Here is a 21200-nt window from a genome sequence, read left to right as displayed (position 1 = left end):
CCTGCTCCAGGCCCCGCGGAACGAGCTGCTGGCCTCTTGGCGGCAGATGGTGCTGGGGCGTCGCAGCCCCTGGCACGTTGACAAGCAGCCCAGATGCAGGCTGCCTGCCTGGACGGGCTGCTTGGAGGCACTTGGCCTTGTGGAGATGCCTGATTTTGTTCCCGGCACCCAGAGGAGACACAGCTATTGAAATCTTACTGGGTACACTCCCAGGTACTGTGAAGTTCATAGATAAGAATCAGCCCAAGTCAGCTTTTTTTTTTTTTTTTGCGGTACGCGGGCCTCTCACTGTTGTGGCCTCTCCCGTTGCGGAGCACAGGCTCTGGACGCGCAGGCTCAGCGGCCATGGCTCACGGGCCCAGCCGCTCCGCGGCATGTGGGATCTTCCCGGACCGGGGCACGAACCCATGCCCCCTGCATCGGCAGGCGGACTCTCAACCACTGCGCCACAAGGGAAGCCCCCAAGTCAGCTTTAAGGGATGTACCATGACATTGAGAAGACAAGACCAGGCTTCTTATCTCTGGATGCCTAGAGGTAAGCGGAGGGCCAGGTAGTCAGTGCTGATGGAATGAATGAATGAATGAGAAAATGGACACAGCTTCATGATTGCATGTGACAGCGTGCCTGACGGAGGGCCCAGGCAGTGACAGTCCCGAATCTTTGAGAAGGCCGTCTCAGGAGGATGGACGGAAGCTGGCCGAACGCCACCCTCCCTCACTCCCCCATTTGATTATCCTAATGGATTTTGGACATTTTGATCACCTACGTCCTTGTTACCCTAACTGAGGAAGCAGAACATAAAAACTAGGTGGACAATTTGAAACCGTAAGGGCTGGTCTGCACATTAGAGAGAGTGAGAAATTATCTAAAGATCAGTCAGAATTCAGGACAGAAGCCTTCCTTTGCTCTGCGGAACCCAGTGTACTGAGATTCTCCACCTGTGAGGACCAACCGGGAGCCGCGGATGGTCCCCTGTGAAGTCGACTATTGCAGCATCTTCATCTGCATCTCCCTCTGCTCAGCGGGACATCAATTAGCACAGAAACGTGTTGTCTGGATTGAACTGAAATGTCGTTGGAGATGCTTTGGAAAGATTTCCACCATTCTTTGCAATTTCCAGAGTTCAAGAGATCGCCTTTTCCTTTGGATTGGGTGGAATTGTGAACCGACATGTTTCTATGTTCTCTGGTTATTTATAAGCTGAAGTGTAATTCATTCAATCAATGTTTATTGAGTACTTGTTCTATACTAGGCTCTGCTCCAGCACTTGGGATTCATCAGAGAACAAAACAGACAGGAATTTCTGCTCTTTTGGGTCTTATATTAAGTGTAATAAAAATCTGCAATGTTACTTATAAACATACACTAATGACTACATTTCTCCTTTATATCAAAAGGAGTGACACTTGCTTGGTACTTTTCTGTGCCATTCATGGGTCATTGTTGACTACGTAGTTGATCTGTAATTCTGGTATCCAAAAGCTCTGAGTGGATCTCTCGTTTAGCCTATTCCAATTTCTCACACTTTCTCTGTGTCTGTCTCTTTCTCTGTGTGTATATCTCTTTCTCTGTATATACTCATACTCAGATAATATGTGCATCCCTAAGAACATTTGGAAGAAAGGATGAAAGGGACACCTATTATTATACGTACATGTGTGAGCCTGGGTCAGACTATTAGAACTTCCAAGAAATCTTCTAAGACCCAACCAGGCTAAATACAGTGAGTCCTAATCCAGGGGTTGTATTTTCCCCGACTTTGTTTTTCCTTTCCGCTTACAACCCTCTCGGCTGTACACGTCCTGCCTGTTGTTGCAAAGCTCAGCCCCGAGTCTGGAGCTCACTGTTCAGAAGGCTCTGTTTTCTTTGGTGGGCCAGGCAGCCCTGTTGATTCAGAGGCCTGCGGGCGTTTCCAGCTCTGTATTCTAGTTTGCTCGTCTCTCTCGGTTCTGAGCCGCGTTGCCCTGAGCCGGGGAGCAGCCTTTCCTGTGAGAGCAGAGAGCATTTTCCTTAGCAAGATGCCTGGTTGGAGCGAAGGGCGTGGGCAGGGATTTTTCCCGTCTATTTTAGGATTCACTAAGCAGTTTTCTCCTTGGGGTTTCTCCCCGCCTTGGCTAAGCGCTGGCCCGAGGACCTGGTGTGAGGGGGGGAAGAGTGACTGCAGGGGGTCCCTTTGAGTGGCTGGTGGAGGCTGGTGTCCTCAGGCTGGGGAGTCATACTGGGTCCACATTCTGCTTCTTCCAGTGATTTCTGTAACTTTCCTTATTCACACTATAAGGAAAATACTACTACTCTTAAAGTCTAAAGGAAGTAATTTCCATAAAAGAGCTGGTACCTATGTGCTACTGGGGGGACGTGGTGTTGGGCCCCCCCTAGGGTTGCCAAATTAAGCAACTAAAAACAGGGCGCCCAGTTAAGGTGGAATTTCACATTGGCTGCTGAAGGCTCTCCAGTTGCCCCTTCGGGTGAACAGAGCCGCCTCACCTGGGAAATTAAGGCTCCGCCATCCCCTCTCCCTGAAAGGGGAGCAGCCTGTGGCTCTGACTGACTGGCAGTGGGCACAAAAGACCAGCCCCCCTTTCTCAAGGAGGGACCCCTCAGTGCAGTTTGCAGCCAGGCTCCAGAAGAGACCCCGTCCTGCATCTTCTTTCCCCTGCTCCCTCCCTCTGTCCCCTCTGGAGAACTGTTTCTTAATTTCCCAAGAATCCTTGTCTCAAGCCCTGTCTTAGGTGGAAAATAAATCTAAGACAGCTATCCATGAATGTGGACGTTTTCCCCTTCCTATAATTAAAAACTGTGAAGATGTATAAAGATAAGCAGGATTTTTTCTGAAGAAAATGCAATGATGCTTAAGAGAACATATTCAGATATTAATATTCAGCTTTTGCTGTGCGAAAAACTAGAAAACCCGTGAACAGAAAGATCATAATATTTGTCAGGTTATTAAAATTCTCTACGTAATGACGGTTCATCACAGAAACAAGATGCTCTTCTTTCCCCAAAAGGCACTGTCACTTTTCCCAAGAGAAGGATGGTGGCTCAGTATTTTATCTTCTTGGAATTTACTTTTGGTGAAGATAGATGTGTTGGATGTGTATTATCCTTCGAATGTAGCATGAAAGAATTGGGAGTGGAAAAGAAACACAAGCAGGGTCCATTTGTGGTTTCATCTTTCACATTTAAACTTTAATTCAATTGAAATTCCTTTTAGTTAACAAGTTCTAGCTATATTTATTGATCCTTTCCATGTTGATTTGAATGTTACTGTTATAACCTATTTGTTTATATATGGGCTCATTTCGGGTCTACTCTGTTCTGTAAATCTTTCTGCCGAGTTCTTTGCTGTTAGTACACTTTTTAATTACTGTGGCTTTAGAACATGTTTTAGTATATGGGAAAATGAGTCTTCCTTCTTTTCTGTTGTCTTTTTTAAAACTATAGGCTGTCACATATTCATTCTATCAAATAAGTCCAAAAATCATTTTTATAGGTTTCAAAATATTTCCTTGAAATTTCTATTGAAATTATACTGAATTTATAGATTATTTTGCATTTATAGATATTAATTTATATATTATTTGTTTTTGCCATAAAATCTCTCTAATTAGTAGAGTCTTCTCTTAGTAATCTCAGGAAGGTTTTTTTAAATGAGTCCTGCAGATTTCTTGCTAAATCTCACCTAGGCATTTTTGTTTTTGTTTTTGCTATTATGAGTAAGATCTTTTCCTCATTATATTTCAAATGGCTTTACAGAGAAGAAAAAGGAAGAAAAAAACAGAATCTATAAGCCCACCACCTATGTGAGCACCGTTATTATTCTGGTGTAACGTTCTCCATGCTAAACACACACACACACACACACACGCACTCGTGCACACACATAAAGAGGTTCATATGTTTTTTTCCTCTGACCATTCCTGAATCCTTAGAATAAAACCTACTTGATCATGGTGTATTAATCTCGATAATATAAGTTTGATTAAATTTGCTAATGCTTAATGTAGAATTTCATGCATTTCTATCGTAGTTAAGAATTGTTCAATCATTTTCTCTTTTTCAGTGCTATCTTTGTAAGATTTTATATCAGAGCTCAGCTATGTTGATCAAATAATTGCAAAGCTTCCCATTTTTAAAACTTTGAAATAATTTGAATAGGCAGAGAGAGAAGTCTTTCCTTAAAGCCTTGAAATAACTAGCCAATTAAAGCCTTGCAGGTCAATACTACATGTGTATTTCTATAAAAGATTAGAAATAAGATGCTAGCGGCCTCACTCTTTCCAAAGATTTGGAACAGAGAAAAGTAAGAGAGGGGGGCTTCCCTGGTGGCGCAGTGGTTGGGAGTCCGCCTGCCGATGCAGGGGATGTGGTTCGTGCCCCAGTCCGGGAGGATCCCACGTGCCGCGGAGCGCCTGGGCCCGTGAGCCATGGCCGCTGAGCCTGCGCGTCCGGAGCCTGTGCTCCACAACGGGAGAGGCCACAACAGTGAGAGGCCCGCATACCGCAAAAAAAAAAAAAAAAAAAAAAAGGATGACAATCAATTGTTAAAAAGTCACTTTAGTAAAATACCCGTGTGTTTCAGAGGATCAATGTTCCTCGGTGGTTATACTTTCAGGTTAAAACCTTTGCAGACGAAAAACCCTCCAAAATTCACCATCACTGAGTGGGTTTTAAAACAACGATTTGAATGAAAGCAACGAATACATAACCAAAGGACAAGATTTAGGAGGTCTTAAAAAAACAGGCCAGTACTTCATATGAGATTCCATGGTTAGTGACTGATCCCTGGAAGGAGATGAATCATTCCCAGTCATCACGTGTTTGACAGCACTGGAGTGGGTCGCTTTGTTTTAAAGGTGGTGTGTGCGTGTCTGGACAAGGCCTTCATTTCTTATAAAGGGAGCATGTTATTGTCATATGTTTGATCCAAATTCGTTATTTTTAACAGCCCCTTTATCTTGTCCCCTTTCTAGTCAAGCTTGTCTAGTTTTCTAGGACATGAAACTGCAGCGTGTCACTGTGGGTCCTGCAGACCCTTTAATGAAAGCACCAGACGGGCACTCAGCGGCCTGTGATCTCGAGGAAGCCGCTTAGGACGGCTGAGCCTCCAGTTCTTCATGTTAGAATTCATCCACTCATTCCTTTAAATTCAGGGAATGGCCACTAGATGTTGGGTGTCAGACACACAAGGACAATAAGATACAGGCTTACTATTATTAACCTCGTGAGTTACGCTGTGGTGCAGAGACGCACATGTTCATGTCATGCGTGCCCTGAGCTCTTGGAAGTGTCCCTACACCAAGTGAGGGTGGGAGGTGGTGGTGATCGGTTCTCCTTGGGGACGAGAGGAGCAGGGGACATCAGAGACAGAGGAGAGTGAATGTCTGGGAAAGTCCTCGGCTAATAGTAATAGCAAACAATCACCTAGCACTTACTACCCGTATGTCCCGGACCCGGGTGTTGCAGGCACTTTTCATCTCTCTCCACATACCTCTTTGCCGGTTCCTATAATTATCTCTCAACTGAAGAGGAAACGGAGGCCCACAGAGATTAGCAACTTGACAAGGTCATGCAATCAGCATGACAACTTCAAGATTCTCCTCCAGGCAATGAACCCCGGAGTCTGCCTTTAAACGCTAACCCTTGCTGTCTTCCCCTTTCTCGGCTTTGGTGCTGCAAACACAGAGTGGGTCTATCTCCCCCATGGTGGCAACTGCATCCACAAGTGCGACAGTGTCCCGGGAGGGGGTGAGGGCTGGATGGGGGACAGGTTATGCCACAGCACAGCCGGCCTAGGGGAGTCAGGTTTTACCCAGAAGGGGTTACTCAAAACTAAAACTAAAACTAAAACAATTACGTAAATTCAGTTCCTCATTTTGGTTTGTCTCTTCCAGATCTTATTTCTTTTCTCACTTAGTTCAAACTGACTGAAAAAGACATGAGTGATTTTTTTTTTCTTCCTTTAAAACACGAGATTAAAAGAACACATGATAGAGGCACATGGAATCATTCTTGGGAGAGTTAAAATAAACAAACAGGCAACAAACTTTCAACTATTGTTTAAATTCAGTCCAAAGGGATTTTCTAATCTAAAGAAGTCCATTGTTGTTTTTTTTTCCAGGGTCAGAACAATGTCCTACTTAGTACCAGGAAGGTTTTCTGGGAGGGAATTTTAAAAAGCGATATGCAAATATCCCAGGGAGATTAATAGGAAGACACAGCTCTGAGACACACGCAATGAAAAACTATGACAGATAATATATTTTAGTTTGATTTTTCAACATTACATAAATGTTCTTAATTAATATTAAAACAACAATTAATGAGAAATAGCCTTGCTGGTTTGATAAATGGAGTAGAGTCTTTTTCAAGGACATTTTTTTTTTTTTTGGTCTGATTCCAAATGTAATATAGTTTATTGTGGAAGGTTTGGAAATGGATGATAAGTACCCAAAGGAATGGAAATCACTAAGGTCTCGAGGCTTCCTCAGAGCCCCACCATGAACTTTGTGGAGGTCTGTCCTGCCAGGCTAGCTGGCCCTGTACCATGGTCTCACGTCTCTCTTTCTCTTTATACATATATGTACACATAATAAGTGGGCAAAACTGTTTGCTATTGTCATAACTAGAATTATTTCTTACATTATTATTTTACAAAATTGGAATATTTTGTACATCCAAGTTTTGTGTATTCTGATGTACATAAAATATATAATTTTTGTATCCAGTGGAACTGACAGCTTTAAAGAAATATTAAAATAACCACCTAAGTTGTATTAATCAGGGGTTTTTGCCCTGCAGGAACCAGAAGCCCTGACTGATTTAGTTGAGGTCTAGGGAAAATTTCTCACTTTTGCACAGCTGGATCCAAGGGTTTAAACAACACTGTCGTCACTTTCTCTCTTCCTCTCATTTTTCAGAGCAGCTTTTTCCTGTTTTTTGTTTGTATGTCAGGTTTACTCTCTTCCTGATTCATACTTTTCTTTACATTGCTGGAAAGTCTTGAGTTGACCTTCTTACCATTCACGATCCCCAAACGGAAAGGGGAGTCTTTCCTTCTGAAGCCAAGAGGTGGCACAGAGGACTCTACACTTAGGTCACATGTACATCCTGAACCAATCACTGGGCCCTGGGGGTATGGTTCCGTGTGGGCCTGGGATCTCTTCCCCTCCTGCGGGCAGGTCCAAGTGGGCCTGCTGGGGGGCTTGAAATGAGCATGGTGATTTCACCCCTGTACAGGCCCACAGGAATGGGGGAGGAGCTTGCCAAAAGAACCTCCAAAAAGAGGGTTGCAGGGGCTTCCCTGGTGGCGCAGTGGTTGAGAGTCCGCCTGCCGATGCAGGGGACACAGGTTTGTGCCCTGGTCCGGGAAGATCCCACATGCCGCGGAGCGGCTGGGCCCGTGAGCCATGGCCGCTGAGCCTGCGCGTCCGGAGCCTGTGCTCCGCAACGGGAGAGGCCACAACAGTGAGAGGCCCGCGTACCACAAAAAAAAAATAGAGGGTTGCAGACAAAAACTTAAGCAACAAGAGTTGTCTTTTATTTATTTATTTATTTTTAATATTGATTCAGTTTATAATTAAGCCTCAGATGTATGTGTTCTGGGATAAAAAAAGTATCTATAAAGTGGAGGAAACATACAATGATTTTTTTATAGTTTTGATTTTTAACTGGAATATGCCTAATGAGCTCATAGAATATTATATCTACCCTTGATAGCACACTGAGTATTTTAAGCCAAATTGATTAATCTTTGAGAGAAACTACACTTTAAGATTATATACTTTTCTTTCATTGTGCATTCCAATTGGATATTCAGTATCGAACAGCATCCTTGTGAAGTCAAAAAAGAATCCCCTCCCCTCATTCTTTTTCGAGATGCACAGTCTGTTCCACAAACCATGTGAAATAGACACTGTTAACCATTCTTTGTCATAAACACAACCGTCACTATTAGAGGACCATCCCAATGGGAGATGGTTTTAAATACACATAGAAGATCTAGGAAGCAACAACAGTGGGGAAAAAAAGTTATTTTGAAAACTCATTAACCAGCTGCTGTGGAATGTTCAGTTGAGTGATTTTATTGTTTTTTTTAAACAAGCTTTTTGGGATCAGTATAATCAAATATCTGATTTTTTGAGTTCTTGCTGTATATGACCACCTAGATCTAAAGCTATTTCTTAGTAGTGACACCTGATCTGTGCACAGATACACGCAGTCCTGAAAGAATTATTGTGATCTAACTTCCTCTCGGAACTCATTTAGGCACCTGAGGGGGTAAGGCCTGAATGACTCCACAGGCACGTGGGTTCGATTTTACTCTTCTTGATCTGTTAGATGCTTTCAAAGAAATTCCTTCATGATCCCTCACAGTCAGAACTAGCCACAGAATTGGGTGTTTGGTTGTCTTTATCATCTGCTTTTTTTTTCCTGGACTCTTTTCCTCCATCTGTAGGGTTCCTTCCTCTAGATTCTTTTTTTCTAACTATTGTTCCATCTTCTTAATGGTCGCAGGCTCCTGCAATAGGAAGCCCTGATTTGGTGTGTTATGTAACATGGTATGAAATCCCGAACCCAGAGGAGAAAGAGGCAGAGGATTCGTGCCAGGGCAGCCACCAAGCGTGGCCTCCATCTGTGCTCTTTTGTCTCCACTCTGGGGCTTCTCAACCTGTCCCAGTGTTTCCATCGGCCTCGACTTTCAATAGCTTCACTGACACGTGAATACACTTCGGCTTTCTGCCGTCTGTACCTTCCTTCTCACTCTCCAGCCCAAACCCCAAAAAAGCACGTTGCTGAATAGCTACTTCTCATATCAACCCACTTAGGAGACCCGTTTTTTTCTTTGTTGTTTTTGAGCGCACAGCTTGTGGGATCTTAGTTCCCTGACCAGGGATTGAACGTGGACCCTCAGCAGGGAGAGTGTGGAGTCCTAACCACTGGACTGCCAGGGAATTCCCAGAAGACCCATTTCTTTACCATCAAGAGTTGACCTTGTCCCAATTTGTTGGAGGAATAGATAATAAGCTCACAGTCCTACTGTTTCTTTGCTTGCTCTTAGGACAGAGCAGTTCTACTGCGCCCCTGTTAGTTTTTCTAAGTTGTTTGGGGGATTCCTGACTGATTAGTGACTGATTCTGTTTTTGTTGCCTTAGATACTGTTCAGCCTTTTCCAGGGTAATGTTCAGTGAGTCCTGTTTCTACACCAGGAAGATCGAGATTCTGAAGCCCATCCAGTTTTGTTAGAATGCTAACCCTCAGCTGATTCATTTGTTGCAAGGTAGGCCCCAGGCAAGCCACAGAGAGAGATGGAATTTTTTGTAGCTAAATGGAACAGAGATAGTAACTCATGGTTGCTGGTGACCAGACAATTTCACATTCGTTATCTGTTTCAGAAAAGAAGAGGCACAGTGGAAGCTTTGCCTGTGGATGAATGAAATTTGGCCATTTTAGTTGTGTAGCAATTAGAGGACTTTGATTTGAGCACCTGTGACACAGCTATTAAGTGGAGGAAAAACTGTGTCTGGTTCTGTGTCCTGCCACTGCAGGGATTCTGACATTTACACTGTGGCTAAACCTGTGGTTACTGCTTTTTCCTTTAACTCTGTCTCCTTTTAAAATGTAAGCAAGTTGGGGTTGCTATCTAGGAATAATCTTTTTAGAGTCAAGTATGAATAGAGAAGCCCAATGTTACTTAAGGGCACGTGAAACATTAACGACTCAGAGAAATAACTGGTCAAATATAAGAAGAGAGAGGTGGTTTGTCTTGTTGAAGTTAATAGGAAATACTTTCTGGACCGTTCCTAATGAGCGCAGTGGAAATGCATATTGAAAACCTTCCCTTTCCTCCTGTATCACTTGTCTGTTGCTGGGTAAGAAGCCAGTCCCAGGATTAATGGTGTCTTTCAACAGTAATAATTTTATAATCAATCACGGTTTCTGAGGGTCAGGGATTCAGGAAGACTCCTCCAGGCTGACCTGCCTCTGGGTCTACCGAACGGTCCCGTCAGCCAGTAGCTGGAGCTGAAACAGTAGGAGGCTGGAGAGAGAGGCTTGTGCCGGCACACACCTCTCTCTCTCCCCATGTCGTCTCGAGGCCTCCTGTGGCGTCCTTCTACGCAGGCCAGCTTGGGTCTCATAGAATGGCATCCTCTCCGTGGTAGAACTTCCTAGCAGAGACTTAGGGCTTCCGTGTGAATGTTCCAGAAACCAGGTAAAAACCACCTTGCTTTTATGGCACAGTCTCAGAAGTCCTGTAGCACCATGACTGCCAAACTCGTTGGTCAGCCAGTGACTACGTTCGGGCCGGGTTCAAAGGGAGGGCATACAGACGGCTACCTCTCGGTGGCAGGACTGTCAAACCACTTGCAGACATATTTTCAAAGCAGCACACCTCTCTAAGACAATGTTAACATATTCTTTGGTGTGAATCTAAACACATGCTTTTTTTAAATGATCCTGATTGAACAATTCGTTTAAAGAGTGTGAAAGCACATGTATATTGCAAAGCTCCACTGTAGATCAGGACATTCCATAAGATATCATGAACAGTACGGCGCCTTTGTGTACATCCCGTTGGCCCAGTTCATGCCGAGCGTCCTGTGGACAGTGAATAAAGAGTTGCAGTGAATGGATGAATATATAATGCGTTAGTTCACATATCTGTCATCAATCAAAAAAACTCTTACGCCAAATAGATCAGAAGCCAACAGAATGAATAATAACGTGGCATCCTGGGTGGGGAAACATGTTTCTAAATTATAATTAGTATCGCATTTGTTTTTCTTTGTTTTATTTGTACATAGGATCTCGTTAAAAGGTAGTTACATATATTCACAGTAATGCCTGATGGGGTGAAGGAAGGCAGAGGAAGACAACATTTTCTGAAGAGTTTTAAGAGGCTCAAGGGCAAGGGTTTGAAATGTACAGGCTGCAGGCCCCCCCTCCCTGACTTCACTGCTGATGGAAGGAACATTGGGATTCTCTCAGAAGCCTAGAAGCCAGTTGCCATGGGGCTCCTTGGTGATCACCCTGGGCCTCTACCTTTCTCTGCAAAATTGATGCCAGGGCAGAGGCCTAAGATGGTTCCAAAATTCCGGGTGCATCAAATCATAATAATTTCACTATTCGTGAGGTTAGAAGGAGTTCTGGCTCAGGGCTTGTTTCAGGCCTGAATGTTCTGAACCCTTCTCTCCTCCTAGGTTAGCCCTGGGTGTGCCCACCTGCATACCTGGGGATTGTTCTACACAAGGGTCACGCGCCTAATCCCCAGGCAGGGGTCCCCGCGATGACTACTCCCCACTCTATGTCCCCCTCCGATGACCCAGTGTTTTTCTCTGGGGAGGTAATTTCCATCTGTGGCTCTGCGCTGAGGTATTATCACAGCAACGTTGTGCACATACCATTTGACACCAGAGCTTTTTCACCTGAGTGTGTTTGCATTTTAGGAGGTTCCCTCTGGTAGCAGAAGGGAGAGTGATTCAAGACAGGAATAAAGACACAGACCTACTAGAGAATGGACTTGAGGACACAGGGAGGGGGAAGGGTGAGCTGTGACAAAGCGAGAGAGAGGCATGGACATATACACACTACCAAACGTAAGGTAGATAGCTAGTGGGAAGCAGCCGCATAGCACAGGGAGATCAGCTCGGTGCTTTGTGACCACCTGCAGGGGTGGGATAGGGAGGGGGGGAGGGAGGGAGGGAGACGAAAAAGGGAGGGGATATGGGAACATATGTATATGTGTAACTGATTCACTTTGTTATAAAGCAGAAACTAACACACCACTGTGGAGCAATTACACTCCAATAAAGATGTAACAAAAAAGAAAAGAAAGAAAGAAAGAACTGTGCTTGCTGCTGAATCCCGGTAGGCACCTGCATCGGGCAAGGGTCAGGCTAGAGCTTCAAAGTGCTTTCGTCCTTATGACCCTGTGATTCTTTCACACGTGGGGAGATTTCGTGTGTCCTTCTTTGCGGTAAGTGAAACCACGGTGTGAGAAACCAGCCCTAAATTGGCCCAGTCTTCTGGCCTGGGAGCCCTTTGGGAGGGATCTGGGCAGCTGGGCTGGGATCGGCTGCTGGTGGTGATGAAAAGTGACACTGGTGTTGTGGGCAGGTCAGGAGAGAGAGCCTGGAACCAAAGACACTCTGGCCAGGCCCAGAAAGGTGTTCCCGGAAAGCTCTGGAAGCTGGAGACGCACCGGCTGAGGGCGCCTCAGTTATGTGAGGGGGGCTGAGGCTGGTGGGACGGGGCTGGCTTTTGGCGCAGGTGGATCCCTGCCCCCAAGAAGCAGTTGCCCCAGTTTTCACAAAAGAGAAGAGAGAACCCTTGTCGGTGTCCTTCCTTCCATCAGAGACACTGCATCTTGTAGCACCTGCCCTTCTGTGTGGCAGAGCCCCGCCTACTTGTCAGTTTTTCTCACGGGATCGAGCTGTCCATGGGCGTACTTAGTAGCGAGACTCCCAGGGCTGATCCAGGGCTGTTACCCCCAGGCTAGCGGCTGCTCAGCCAACTGGACGCCTCCGATGCCCTGGGAGCGGGGTGGGGTTCGCTCCTGTGATGGGGCCTCCAGTGTCCCTGCTGGGACTCGATGCCCGACTCCCATGATGCTGAAGGGGGTGGCTTAGGGTGCACGCAGCACGTCATTAGCGCAGCGTGACTCAGGGCACGTGGTTTCATCTTCCACGGGGGATGCATGACCCTCCTGTTGCCATTTAGCCAAGCACGAGATGCAGCTTTTGTGGGGTGGGCCTCACCCAGGACACTCTTCCCTTTCAGAAAGGCCTGAGCAGCGTGGCTCTTTTTATGGAAATCAGTGAGATTCTGAATTGGAAGAGTGATAACTGCCAGCATCCAAGTCCTGCGAGAACCAGCGTCCTTCTACTGCACCGTGGGTGGGTCTCGTGTCAGCTTGGAGGTTAGAGCTTTTATGCACGTGAAGCATCAACTGAGGGCCAGGTGCTGTGCTTGGTCCCGGAGACACCAAGAGATAGCGCCCTCGAAGACCTAGTAGCCTATGGGGAAGGCAGACCGGAAAGCAAATAATTTCGATGGAGTTAAATACATGCCAGAGAGACAGATGTAAAAAGATACAGAGGTGGAATGGAGAGGAATCACATCAGTTCTGCACAGGAGGCAGCGGTAAGGAACTCTCCCCAGCACATGGGTGCTGAGTGAGTATAGATCAGCCATGTGGACAAAGGGGCATGAATCCAGGAAGAAGAGACGGCACGTGCAGAGGCGTGACAGCACAGAACAGCATGTTTCTTGATGTTGCAAGTCGTTCTTTGTGACTCGTAATCAGCGCGGCGGGGGGGCGGGGGGGGCAGCAGGATGTAGACAGTCAGGCAGGGGGCAGGTCATGGGGACCTTTCACCCTGCAGTGAAGCAACATCTTGGAGGGCTTTGGGTCCGGGAGTCACGGAGTGACTCTGCTAAAGAGTTGGGAGGTCACTCTGGCAAAATACGTTGGAAGGATTGCAAGGGGCGAGACTGGAGTTTGCTAGCCCAGGTTTAGGAGGCCTTTGTGATGCAGAGTCCTAGGGATGGAGGCTGGGGAAGGCACCGGCTAGGGGGACAGTTCAAGGGCGCTGTTGGGTGGCAAGGGTGGACACCACAGGCTCTCACGGCCAGCTGCAGAATATGAGGGAGAGAAGGGGAGAATGATGTTCTCGAGGCCTGAATTGGGCGACCAGGTGCATCGTGGTGCTGACAAGCCGGGAGAGGTGTCTAGAAGGGGCTTGTTTCTGGCTGAGTGGTCAAGTGTGTGGGGCGGGGAGAAAAAGTAGAGATAATGAGTTCAGTGGAGCTTAGCTTTGGACACGGTGCCCGTGAGGTGTTTATGGGGTGTTCAGGGGCAGCGCCCAGCAGGCAGCTGGGTACACGTCATTAGCATATGTAGTGTATGCAAATCCGACTGCACCCAGCCCATAGACACAGAGATAGGGAGGTCCAGGGAGAGGAGACACGAGTTTAAAAAGTGTTGTTTGCGCCACTCTGCTCACGAGCATATGCCCAGTGGGAAGCAGCCGGTGCAGGCATTATCCATCCGTTTTCTCAGTGGAGCCAGGGGCCTTTCAGAGTGTGAGGGTCGGCCTGATGGTGATTCTGGGGCAGGGGTTTAATGGTTCTAGGAATTCCCTGGCCGTCCAGTGATTAAGACTCCACGCTCTCGCTGCCAAGGGCCCGGGGTCAAGCCAGGGTCAGGGAACTAAGATTCCACAAGCTGCGTGGCTAAAAATTTTTTTTAGAAAGAATATTTCATGACATGTGAAAATTATATGAAATTCAAATTTCAGGGTTTATAAATAAACTTTTAGGGGACTGCAGCAACACTTTTTTTGGTTGGTGAGTTATCTATGGCCACTTTAGCGATATACTAGCAAAGTTAAGCAAGAGACAGTTTTGCTCCCAAAGATTTTTACTATTTTGCTTTTTACAGATGAAGTGTGATGATCCCTGCTCTAGGGACTAAAGACACATTGCTTTAGTAACATACCACTAAGCACAAGCCAAACTCAGTATGCGTTTGTACACATATGTTACTGTACATGCATGTATAGAAAAATCCTTGTATATTTTGTGAATGATTTAAGGAATTCTCAAGGGTATTTTTAGTTAGATGCAATTTTGCCACATATGCTGGCTTCAAAACATCTTTGCCATGTAAAGTATCTGGGATGGAGATATCTATCTGAGAATCAATAGACTAAAATCTGTGTTAGTTTCCTATTGCTACCATAACTAATTGGCACAAACTTCATGGCTTAAAATGATACAACTTTATGCGCTTCCAGTTCTGGAGGTCAGAATTCCAAAACAGGTCTCACTAGGCTAAAATCAAGGTGTTGTCAGGGCTTTTCTGGGGTCCTAGGTAACACACATGACAACACATTTTCTTGCTTTTCCCACTTTTAGTGGTTGCCCAAATTCCTTGGCTTGTGGCCCCTTCTCCATCTTCAAAGCAGCAACCACAGTGGAGTCTTTGTCACACCAGTCTGGCACTGACTCTTCTGTCTCACTCTTTTACTTATAGGACATTGGGTCCACTGGATAATCCAGGATATCCTTCCTATCTCAAGGTCAGCTGATTAGCAACTGTAATCCCCCTTTGCCATGTGACGTAACACGGCCACAGGTTATGGAAGTTAGGATGTAGACATCTTTGGAGGACCATTATTCTGCCATATTCCATGAATGGAGATATACATTTGGGAATCAACTGCCTTGGGGTGGTATTTAGAAGCAAGAGCGTGGCATCCTGGAAAGTGGCATCCTGGAAAGTACATAAAACAAAAAGAGCCCTAAGGAAAAATCCTTGATGTACACCTGGATTTAAGTGGCACAAGAAGATCCTGAAAGGCAGAGTGAAGTTGAAGGAGGGCAAGGAAAGTATGTAATCAAGAAAGCCAGGAGAAAAGTGGTCCAAGGAGGGAGGCAAATGCTCCCTTGAAGATTCAGATGGAAGAGTGCCCATTAGATTTGGCAGTTAGCAGTGGCAGTGTTGCCTGATGGCCTGGGGAGGCCCATAGTCCATGCACCTGAACCTTCCAAACGCCTGCGATCTGTCTGGGGGTCAAGAGTGGAGTACGCCATGTCAGCCTAACGTGAATTGCCGTTTTCCCGTTCAGTTCGGCGCGAGGGCTTGATTCAATTTGTGTCCATGAGAAGCGATCACAGGAATGCGATTTTGGCTGGGAATCCTGGGAAAGATCTTAATGTAAGAATCTGCCAGGTCTTTAGCCTCAGTAGCCTTCTTTAGACCCCGGTGAAAAGGACTCATGGTAACGGAGACTATGCGAAGGAGAAAGGGAGAGAGGAGACAGAGCACGAGAAAGGAGGGGCTGAGAAAGAGAAATTGGTCCTGGTGACATCATTCGAGCCCCGATCAAGCCAGGTTTAGACTTCTCGCTTTTGGAACCAATATATTTGTTTTTATTTTGCAATGTATTTGTGTTTATTTCAACTGGAGCCAGGCTGTCTGTCACTTAAACCAAACGAGCCCTAACACACCTAGAGGCCTCTGGAGTTTTTTGCACGTGCAGAGTCGGTGAGTAGAGGCGTAAAAATGCATTTCACGGGCTTCCCTGGTGGCGCAGTGGTTGAGAGTCCGCCTGCCGATGCAGGGGACGCGGGTTCGTGGCCCGGTCTGGGAGGATCCCACATGCTGCAGAGCGGCTGGGCCCGTGAGCCATGGCCGCTGAGCCTGCGCGTCTAGAGCCTGTGCTCCTCAACGGGAGAGGCCACAACAGTGAGAGGCCCGCGTACCGCAAAAAAAAAAAAAAAAAAAAAAAATGCATTTCACAACAGAAAAGTAACTCTACTAGAGGTTACATGCCTTGGGGACCACTGTAAGTTAAGGATGAAGCCACTGGGGTTGCTCAGGGGGCGCTCCAGTGCCGGTCCTTACTCTTCTGGGCTCTCCCGCTGACTCTGGCTACAACTGCTCGGGGGCAGCGGTACTCCAAGTACGAGCTCCACACCAACAGCATCCGCATCACTTGGCAATTGGTTAGAAACCAAAATTCTTGATTTCCCCAGTCCTACTGAATCAGAAACCCCAGGGATTCTGAGGCACAGTTGTCTGCATTTTAATGACCCGCCAAGTGATTGTGATGGACACCGAAGTTTGAGAACCACTGCTCTCAGGCTGCTATTTCTGACTCTTGCCAGGTATGGTATCACCGGAGGGTCATGTGGGATGCGTGTGGAATTCAGTGGATGTTGATGTCGAAGACTTGAGATTTGATTTCCCCTGCTGACATTCTAACAGGGAAGGGCCAAATCTGATTATATGTTGGATCTGTTTCTTTCACTTTAACCTTTGCTTTCTGCTGCTTTTGTTCAGGAAAAGGATACTGTCTCTACATAATGGCCTGCCTCGGGGCACCCTGCCCCTCTGCCTGAAAGCTAAACCAAAGTGCCTTTGTTCAGGAAAACCCTGTCCACCTGTGGATGGCTGCAAGAAAGAAGAAATTAACACATCCCCTCCCCGAGGCTGGCCATTCTGGGCGATATTTGCAAAACTTATGGTTTTTACTTTACTTCCTCATCTCCTCCCCCTCTCTGTGCTATAAAAGAAACTGGCATCCAAACCCCGATAAGATGGTTGTCTTGAGACTTTAGTCCGCCATCTTCTCGGTCTGCCGGCTTTCCGAATGCAGTCATCTTCCTTGCCTCAGCACCTCGTCTCCAATTGATTGGCCTGTCGTGTGGCGGGCGAGCAGAGCGAACTTGGACTCAGTAAAAACGTGGCTCGGATTCTTAGCTCTAAGCTCCTGGTTCACTGCAGCACCATTTTGTGAAATAAAGTTGAGACACAAGTCTGGGTTTCCCTGAAACACCAAAGTACAGAGATTTGTGAGCTTGGGTTTCTTCTCTAAAGACTGTAATAGTCGATTAGATCTCTTTAATCACGGCTATTTAATCCTACTGATGCCTAAGGAAGTGTGACACAGGGACGGAACGTGATGAATGAAGTAGCATCTCATATTTCCTAGTAACGTGGGGTATATGAAAGTGGACCTCGCCTATATAAGATGGGAAATGAGACTCTTCAATTACTGTTCCCCATCAGACCTAGGACTTGCCCAGACTGGGAGCTATGAAGGGGTCTGAATTATAGGTGACCCTTAATATTCAAGGGGGCCTGTTTCAGAGGTGGAGAAATCCACCGGTACTCCCAAGATGGAGAGGAGAATGATCTTTAGACGGGCTAGACCACTTCACTCAGAGGTGGGAGGTTAGTTCCTGCTTGTGCCAGGTGCTTTGGCCTTTCTTCTCAAAGCAGAGCAAACGTTAACGTAATGCGAAAATATAGGCTTAAAGTCATGGAGCCCGGCTCTGAATCTTAGGGCTGTCACTCAGTTGCTGTGTGACCTCAGGTATGGAAGCAAATCTATCTGAGCCTCAATTTCCCATTGAGAAAATGGGGAGCGTGATCTTCTATGGTTGGCATGGGGTTCAGCAGTGATGTGAACGGCACTTGGCACGTACAAGGGACTCAGGCAATTTTCCTCTCCTCTAAGCCCCTCTGCGGAGCTCCCACACTCTCTTCTTTCCTTGTGCGCCTAGTGTCCTAATAGCTCTCTCCTGGGTCTCAATTCTTGTACTCCTGCCAGACCTGTCCTCTGCCAAGTTCCCAAGTCTCCAGAACCTCTCTCTCCTCTCCTCCAAAAATCACTTCCCTTTTCACAGGTAGCTAGGCTTGGAGTGGCCAGCATCATCTAATTTAAAAAGTTGAAGGTCCAGGTGAACTGGACTGGCCAAAGGCTCCCAGGAGGTGACGCGGTGTCCTTCCCAACCACCGCAGGAGCAGATTAAGTCATAAGGCTCTGAGTTGGCAGGCACAAGGAGATGGATGGGGCGGGTAGGTGCTTCTGGGACCCCTCTGCTGTGTGCATTCTTTCCTGCCTTCATTCATTCACTCATGCAGTGAACATCTGGTGAGTCTCAAGTGTCTCCAGGTACTGTGCAGGCTGTACGGGATGGAAAGATGACTCAGAGAGTCCTGGAATTCAAGAAGCTCATACACAGAGGGCAGACAGACTCCTAAGCAGACACTTAGGAAACTCCTGAAGGAGAAGAGGCCTTCAGGAAGGCTTGAGTCTGGATAAATAAAGAGATGAAGGGGCCAGGAGAGGGTCTAGTAGGTAAAGGGATTAGCACTACCACTGGCAGAGATCAGACACAGGGTGTGCACGGGAGAGCCCCAGGGGTTCCATCGCTGGTTTGTGAAGCTTGAGAAGATGCTTGAAGAGGAAGCAGAGAGCTGGGCAGAGGCCCGCTGACGTACCTAGGGAGCCCCTTGAAGCATTCACTGGGCAGGAAGTGGCTGATCAGAGATAACCAAATTTCTAGCTAAAATTTCTTCAGTGCTTACCCCATGCCTAGCACTGTATGAAGAGCTTTATGTTAATTCAGTCATTTAATGTAGATTTCCTTGGGTTGAGTGGAGGATGGACTTGGGGAGGAGAGAGCTGGCGGGGGAGGGGCAAGTTGGGGTGTCTGACGGGGAATAGTGCCAGGAACGCAGCCTGAAGGGCGGGGACAGCAGCCGGCCAGGCAGGCGGGGCTGGGTCCCCTCAGGGAGTGCTCCTTGCGGGGGATGGTGGTTCCCAGCTGGGGTGAATGTGTGGTTTATCACTGGACCCTGAATCTGGAAATCTTGTATATACGCCCCAGGTGTTTTTTCGCTCTTTCCTAGTAGCAACCCTCCCCCACGCCCCCAACTCACACGTATCTTCGTTCCACAAGCAAATCTCTTTCAGGCAGGAAAGTCCTCGGCGACAGTGGCTTTCTTCATCTGTGTACTGACAGCCTGGGAGCGGGTGGCAGCGGCCACGCGGCGGAAAGAAAGAGCAGCTGAGCATCCATCCGGTGAGGTCCGATGCCCTCGAAGGCGGTGGATTTCTGCTGTGCCCCCTTGTGTACAGCTACACACCCCTTGGCGCGGGCTCCCTTCCCGCGTAGGTGACCCCTCTCCGTTCAGCCGCTCGGTGACTGCGGGCCTCCGCCCAGCAGAGGGCAGCGTTGAGACACCAACGGCGCCGGCGCCCGGGGGCCACGCCAGGAAGCCGAGCGTCAGGACCCACGCTCGCTGCAGGCGCCAAGCTTTCAAGCAATTCCCCGGGAGCCCTTCCAGCCGCGTGACGGTGCCCCGAAAAGGAGCTGGTGACAGGAATGAAATATTCAACAAATCTGTTCCGCAGAATGAAAATGAGTTGTCGTTTAGCATTTTATCATCTGGTGACACACTCTTCCCGCTTAAGGTTGGTGCAGGAGCCGGTGAACGTCGGCCGCGGGCCCCCAGCCCCTCTCCCCAGCGCCAAGCACCCTCTCTGGGGCCGCTGCCAGCGGCGGACAAGGGGCAGCGGACCCGGGACCCGGGCGGGCGGGAAGGCAGGCGGCTGCATTAAGGAGCCTGAGGATGCAGGCACATTTCCAGAGGCTGTGCTCTAGAAGGCAGCAAAGCGTCACAGCCTGATGAAGGGAGAGAAGCAGAAAGTGAGGGGAGACAGGCAGCCTTGATCTTTCCATTGGCGACAGGTGTCTCCTCTCATACTGATTCCGTTGATTAGCAGGGAGAAACGTTTAGCAGTTTCTTTGTCCTTCATCATCTCCATTGACTTGCCATTCTTCACCCCTGCTTGTGACTGTGCTGCAGCAGATTCCTGGGCACACCTACGAGGCTGAAAGTGACCCTGAATCCTCCCCTATTTGGCCAGAAGGGTGAGACTCATTCTGTGTCCATTTTCTGCCTTTTACTAATTTTATCATTTCACTTATTTGAGCTCATCAGAGCTCCCGTTTTCTCAGATGTAAAATGGGGTAATAATAAGAGTTGTTTTGTCATGTGTGCACATGTACATAAAGTACAACGAGGTGTCAAAAACACCTGCAGTATAGTAGGTCCTCCGAAATATCAGCCCTCCCCTTACTCCTCTGCTTCCTCTTTTCGGTCTCCTTCTTTTCTTCAAATAACCTCATCTAAACATGGAGACAAGTGGAACTTTACTCTATGACCTCAGTGATATTTCAACTCACTTAAGAACAATCGCAGCATTCAGAAAATAGCATATATATGATACATATTTCTAATATTTTATTTCTGTATTTATCTATTTGTTGAATACTGGTGTATTAACCAGTATTTTGACTATATATATATATATATATATATATATATCATCAACATGACTGTAGGGTCTTTATAAAGCCCCGAGTTAAAAGCATATTTTATATATTGTTTGGGGGACATACTTAATTAGGTAAGCGCAACCCATATTTGAGTTCCTTTCCTGGTGATGGGATTGATCATAAGATCAGCAGCCCTTGCAAAAAGGTGACTGAAACAGGACTTCCTCCTTTTGAGAATGTCCCCTTCACAAGATGGAGGGTTTCTCAGTCAAGCTTAAAGGAGAAGGGGCATTGCTTGTCCGTGTGGAATCCTCCCCCCTCCCCAGCCTGAGGCAGGAAGTGAATCACGTGTTCCCGATACAAACCCCAAGACAGGCTTAGGGGAAAGAGCGAATCACAAGCGAGGGCTGGAAATAACCGGACTTCGGCTGGACCCCTCACTCAGTGAAAACAGAGCTGCCGATAGATTTTCCACTTGTTTTGGCGACAGTTCTATTTCTAGGAAGTTAAAAGAAGCAACAGTGGATATTGTTGCTGTGGAATTATTTCAGATCGAAGAGGG

General features: G+C 47.0%; 1 protein-coding gene and 1 long non-coding RNA gene across 2 annotated transcripts in view; one reads left to right on the top strand and one right to left on the bottom strand.

The window, feature by feature from the left end:
• Positions 1 to 21200, top strand: part of CHD7 (chromodomain helicase DNA binding protein 7) — a 444235-nt gene that overhangs the window by 377326 nt on the left and 45709 nt on the right. Inside the window, exon 43 of the mRNA XM_067712237.1 lies at positions 19270 to 19770. The gene's annotated coding sequence lies outside the window, so the exon portion shown is untranslated. The remainder of the gene's footprint in view (positions 1 to 19269; positions 19771 to 21200) is intronic.
• On the bottom strand, positions 14403 to 19378 carry LOC137210404 (uncharacterized). The gene is made up of 2 exons (XR_010936503.1): positions 19236 to 19378; positions 14403 to 17334 (listed from the first exon to the last, which is right to left on the bottom strand). It is a non-coding gene; the product is annotated as an uncharacterized lncRNA (long non-coding RNA).

The sequence above is a fragment of the Pseudorca crassidens genome, chromosome 17 (assembly GCF_039906515.1).
Source record: "Pseudorca crassidens isolate mPseCra1 chromosome 17, mPseCra1.hap1, whole genome shotgun sequence".
Lineage (NCBI taxonomy): Eukaryota > Metazoa > Chordata > Mammalia > Artiodactyla > Delphinidae > Pseudorca > Pseudorca crassidens.
Note: the sequence above shows the minus strand (reverse complement) of the source record. Positions and strands in the feature narration are given on the sequence as shown.